The 6,000-nt window shown below is 33.1% G+C and overlaps 1 pseudogene across 1 annotated transcript; it reads right to left on the bottom strand.

Moving 5' to 3' along the window:
- Nucleotides 1-2,999: 2,999 nt before the first annotated feature.
- LOC308651715 (small ribosomal subunit protein uS13-like) lies at nucleotides 3,000-3,456 on the bottom strand (annotated as a pseudogene). The gene has a single exon. The product of its transcript is annotated as a small ribosomal subunit protein uS13-like (transcript).
- Nucleotides 3,457-6,000: the final 2,544 nt, after the last annotated feature.

Below are 6,000 nucleotides of genomic sequence, written 5' to 3'. Positions count from 1 at the left end.
TTACCTTCCTTGACGACAGTGTTCCTTTGCACTCCTCTGGCTTCTATTTAGGCAAGTTCCCCTGATTCTAATATTATTGGCCCATTTACTTTCTGCAGTTTAAAATATATATTTTAACTGATATAAAAATACTATCTATTGGCCCTGTTATAACATTATATATGTTAAGTGTTAACTTGTATGCTTATTTTCAAAATTACACTGAAAGCTGGGAATGTACTTTAGTGGGTAGAGCACTTGCCTACCATGCATGAGGCCCTGGGTTTGATTCCCAGCACTACAAAAAACAAACCAAAACAAAAAATTCCACAGTGAAACACTTAATTCTGAAGAGTGACTTGAGATTTGAAATTCTAGACAAGTCATCTGAATGTCATTGAAAATATATAGAAAAATGGAAAACTGCATACTTTTAAAATAATAAAAACTGTTATTTATCCATCTATTGTCTGTCTTTTCAGTTCAGTCTATACAGGCTGATGTTCATTTCTCCAAGGAAAAAAGTCTAAAAAACATTGGATTAAATTGCCTGATTAGTTGTTACTTTTAAACTTTGGGGATACAGATGGGAAGCTGTTGCCTTATGTTCATAATGAGAATAGGACATTATTAGGTGCCTCTTTAGCACCAGATTCATTGTGGTGCTGAAAATAATCGTTGTATTAAGTTCTTTTAACAAAAATCACTTTTAGGTCTTTTGATATTTTTAAGGTAATTTAAAAACATAATCATGTTCATCATAGGAGACAAATGATATGCCATTTAATAGAACATCATATAGTCAACCCTATTTATAGCATTCCAGGCTTCTATGTAACCCTAGATATTTCACAGGAAAATTTATCCATTTTTATAATGAAATAGATTCTGATCCTGCTTAGATCATCTATTTTTACAGGGTTATCTTAATATCATTTTTAAGGAAAAATACAAAATTATTTTTATATACTTTATGTGAAGGTGACTAAGTAGTATTTTGCACTGGAATAATGATTTTCCATGAGAGACAAAAAAGTGTATAAATTATTAAATATGCTAATAAACTAAAGTAGAACATATTCATATTTATATCTACTTTCACCAAAAATATTTGCAATAATTTACTAATGTTAAGAGTGGCAGCAAATATTTTAGCTTTATTTTTAATTATATTGAATAGCAACTAAAATACATTCCTTTGTAATGTAGCAACAAGCCTACTGTATTTCTACTTCCTTCCACCCTGGCAGCTAAGGTGAAGTATACAAAGGTGATGGTATAAAGTATTGTCTTCCTATAGAACTTTATTAAGGGAAACATACTAAATTTATGTTTATATTCAATATAAATATGTTTGTGTTATATTAAATATATTATGTTAGATATAATGAATTATATAATTAAGTTACCTGAGTGTCTCTAATACTTGATTGGATGATATGTGTAATGGTCACATTTTGTGCCAACTTGTCTAGGTTATGACACCTTGTTGTTTGCTCAAACATTAGTTTAAATGTTTCTATGATAATATTGATTTAGATGTGATTGATGTTATAATCTGTAGACTTTGAATAAAACAGATAAGCTCCATGATGTGGAGAGGACTGACCCAATCAATTTAATTCTGTAACAGTAAATACTGAAGCTTCCTGAGGAAGAAGATATTCTACCTCAAGACTGCCATGTCAACTCTCACTTGAATTTGCAGCATGTTGGCATACTCTACAAATTTGTCACTTGCTCAGTCCTATAATTATATAAGCCAATTCTTTAAAATCTCTTTCTTTTTTCTCTCTTTTATCTTTCTCTCTTCTACCCTCCTATATATAAAAATATCTTTTATTAGTCTGTTTCTCTGGACTAACACAGAATGTTATTTAAAAAAAAAACTACAGAAGTAATCCATTTAGGTCATTCTTATTATCTCATGACAAAGCTGGTTTGTAAAGTTGCTTCATATTAAGTATTCATTTTCTAGGTTTTGGGGATGCTTCATCAACATTGGGATATGGTGTGGGTTATGTAATGGGAGCACCACTACTTAGGGCCCCTAAGAATCACAGCTTGCACGAAAGGTAAGCCATTTTTTTCCTTTTCCTTTCAGATTATGTTACATAAAATGTTTGTTGAGTAGATACCATAGCTTATAACAAAACATATATATTTAATTAGTAATAAACATCTTAGAAATGTAAGCAAAAGTGACTGATATGCACATGTATCTAAAATTAAGTACATTTAAAATACACATTTATATATTTTACTGCTTGAGATATAATTAAAACTAGTACTTATTATGAAAACCTTACAACTAATTTCTCATGTGCTTTTTTTATGACAAAAGAACCCACAACATCTTAACCACTTTTAAGTGTACAATACAGTAGTGTTAAAAATATGCACACTGTTTACAACAGTATCTAGAACTTTTTGTCTTGCAAAATTAAATCTATATCCATTTAACAACTCCCTTTTCCCCTACTCTAGTCCCTGGCAACCATTGTTCTACTCCTCTTTCTAAAAGTTTGGCTGCATTAAATACTTCATATAAATGGAATCACGTAGGATGTATTTTGTGACTGGCTTGTTTTACTTAGAAAAACAGGCTCAATTTTTGAGCATGTTATAGCATGTGACAGTATTTCCTTCTTTTTAGAGGATTAAGAAAATTCTATGGCCTATCATTATTAGATCATTTGGTAATTTTCTTTTAATTTTTTGAAGATCTTTCACATTACTTTTGTGTAGTGATTGGGCCATTTTACAATTGCACCAACTATAAGCAGGGCTCCAGTTTCCCACATTGTTTCTAATACTTACTACCTTCATGTTATCATTTTGTTGTTTTGATAGCTTCCATCCTATTGGGTGTGAGGTAATATCTCATTTTGGTTTTGGTTTGCATTTCCCTGATGATTAATGATGTTGACCATCTTTTCATATGCTTTTTGACCATTTATATATCTTCTTTTTTTGCCATCAGTATATAAACTATTTATTAACAGAAAGGGCCTACAGACTCATTTCTTCTTAGATACGCCCATAGTGCGGCCACTGGGCCCAGTGGTCTTAGTGTGCTGGCCTGGACACGAAGTCCCCAGAAGTAGCGCAGTCCCCTGTTGGCCCTAATCTTCTTCAGTTGCTCCAGGTCCTTCCGGAGTTTATTGTCTAAACCATTGGCCAGAACCTGGCTGTATTTTCCATCCTTTCTATCCTTCTGTTTGTTCAAGAACCAGTCTGGGATCTTGTACTGTCGTGGATTCTGCATAATGGTGGTCACATGTTCAACCTCATCTTCAGTGAGTTCTCCTGCCCTCTTGGTGAGGTCAATGTCTGCATTCCTCAGCACCACATGAGCATACCTTCGCCCACACCCTTAATGGCAGTGATGGCAAAGGCTATTTTCCACTGCCCATAGATGTTTGTGTTGAGTACTAGCAAAATGTGCTGGAACTTTTCAGTAATCACTAGAGACATGGTGGCAGCAGAGCAGCAGTGTGTAGGCCTCCTGTGGAAGAGCTATATATTCTCTTTTGAGATGTATCTATTCAAGTCCTTTGCCCAAGGAGTTCTTTATGTATTTTGGATATTATTGTTATCAAGATATGGTTTGCAAATATTTTCTCCCATTTTTAGATTATTTCTCTACTCTGATTAATGTTTTCTTTACTACATGGAAGTTTTTAATTTGGATTTATTGCACTATTTTTACTTTGATGCCTGTGGAAGAAATAATGCCCTAAGATATTTGCCCTGTGCTTTGTTAGAGGATTTCTATAATGTTGTTTCATTCCATAAATATAGACATCTTTCCAGTATATGGAACTTCTTCAATTTCTCATGTCAGTGTTTTGTGATTTTTTTCACAAATAAAATTACAAGATGTTTTGTGTCATTTACCTTTTGCAACATTGCTAAGTTTGTTTACTGAACAGTTTGTATGTATATGTGTGCAATCCTTAGATTTTTCTACATAGAAGATCATGTTATCTGTGAATGAAGATAATTTTGCTTCTTCCTTTCTAGCTCATATGCCTTTTATTTCTTTTTTTGCTTGATATCTTTGGCTCAAACTTTCAGAGGAAATTATTTCTGTTTTTCACACTGAGTATGTTAGCTGTGGGCTTTTCTTTCATGGTTATTATTCTGTCGAGGCAATTACCTTCTATTCTTCATTTAATATTTTCAAAATTTTTCCTTAACCAACGGACATGATCTTTGGCTTTTTCTTCCTTTATATTGTTAATATGATTATTACACTGATTTATTTTTATATGTTGAGCCTTTTTTGCATTACAGTAATCAATCTCAAATGTTTATGGTGTATAATCTTTTTAATATGTTATTGAATTTGGTTTATTTTTTAATATGTTATTGAATTTGGTTTATTTAGCATATTGTGGATAGTCTTTCCACCAATATTCATCAGAAATATTATTCTAGTTTTTTTGTAGTGTGGTCATATGATTTTTTGTAAGGGTAATAAAATATTATGAATTTAAGTGTTCCCCCTTAAATTTTTTGAAATGTTATAGATGGATTATTGTTAATTCATAATTAAATATTTGATAGAATTCTCCAACAAAGTCATCTTGTCCTGGGATTTTCTTTGGAAGGTTTTTTGATTACCAACTCTTCTTTTTAATAGTTACAGGTATTTCCAAATGTTTTTTTTCTTCATGATCCAGATTGGTAGATTTTTATGTTTCTAGAAATTTATCTAATTCTTCTATGCTGCCCATTTTTTTGGTAAGATAATTATTCACAAGCCTTTTATATCTGTGGAATCAATCCATTGTAGTATCTCTATTTCACTTCAAATTTTTATTATTTGAGTCATCTTTTTTTAAAATTTATCTATCTAAAGTTTTACTAATTTTGTTGTTTTTCAAAAAATCAATTCTTCATTTTGTTGACTTTCTCTTTTTTTAAACTCCTTGTTGCATTCATTTATGCTCTAATTTTTATTTTGCTCATTCTGCTACATAAAATATATATTTTAAGATTTTGTTTAATTATTTATTGGAGATGTATTAATGGTGACTTCAGTGAAAGCTATACTGAAAGAAAACCAAAGGTCCCTATGTTCAACCCAGAGCTAAAAAATAAAAACCCTAGAACTACCCCAACATCATTCAGAAACCTATGAAACTTGTGCCCTTGTAGAATAGTGTCCTGTTTCAACCTACATCAGGTTATTATCCTTAGAATAGGCCCGAGTCATGCCCCTCTACAAGACAGGGTAGGTCCCTACTTTAGTGAGATTTATGTATGATCCAGCTTAGCATCAGCCTTGATGGCATAGAAACTGCCTTCCTCAGCACCCCTTCAACCTTGGGCAGCATATAGTGCCCAAGATTATGTCAAATGAGATCCATTTTGGAAAATTAGACAGGACTTTGACTTGAAATTCAGTGTCAGAATAATAAAATCAAACACTATCAAGATCCTAATAGCTATATGCCCAAGTCAGTGCCTATGGATAGAGCCTAGAACAGCTCTATGCCAGCTATATGAATATTTTAGTTTATTGGAGTTTTATTACAGCCAGAATTTACCTGTGACTGGTTGCAACAGTCTTGGGGCCATGAGTCCTCCACAGCAGTTGGCATTCATATTTGTATGGTCCTTGGTCCTTTCTGCCCTATTGACGTGGGGGTATTGGCAGGCTATTGACTAAAGGTGGAATCAAGTTTTGAGGTATGGAGGGCCACTGGACTGACCACCACATTCCTACCTAAACCCAGGCAGCACAATACAGAGAGAATAATTGAGAGAGGAAAAGGGAAATGGGTGACCACTCATGAAATAGGAGCCCAGAGCTATCAGAACTTTATAGTGCCTGACCACAGGCTAGTAGTGACTATGGACAATGCATTTGGGCCTACCTTGACTCCAGGGAAAGGGTTGTAGTGATGGATTATCATTTTGAGATATTCCCCAAATTTATGCTAAACAACACATCAACTGCAAATTTAGGACAATACCAGGTTGGATTGCCCTAAAACAGCTACATCACAA

This window comes from Spermophilus citellus (assembly GCF_964194105.1).
Source record: "Spermophilus citellus genome assembly, chromosome: 1".
Classification (NCBI taxonomy): domain Eukaryota; kingdom Metazoa; phylum Chordata; class Mammalia; order Rodentia; family Sciuridae; genus Spermophilus; species Spermophilus citellus.
Note: the sequence above shows the minus strand (reverse complement) of the source record. Positions and strands in the feature narration are given on the sequence as shown.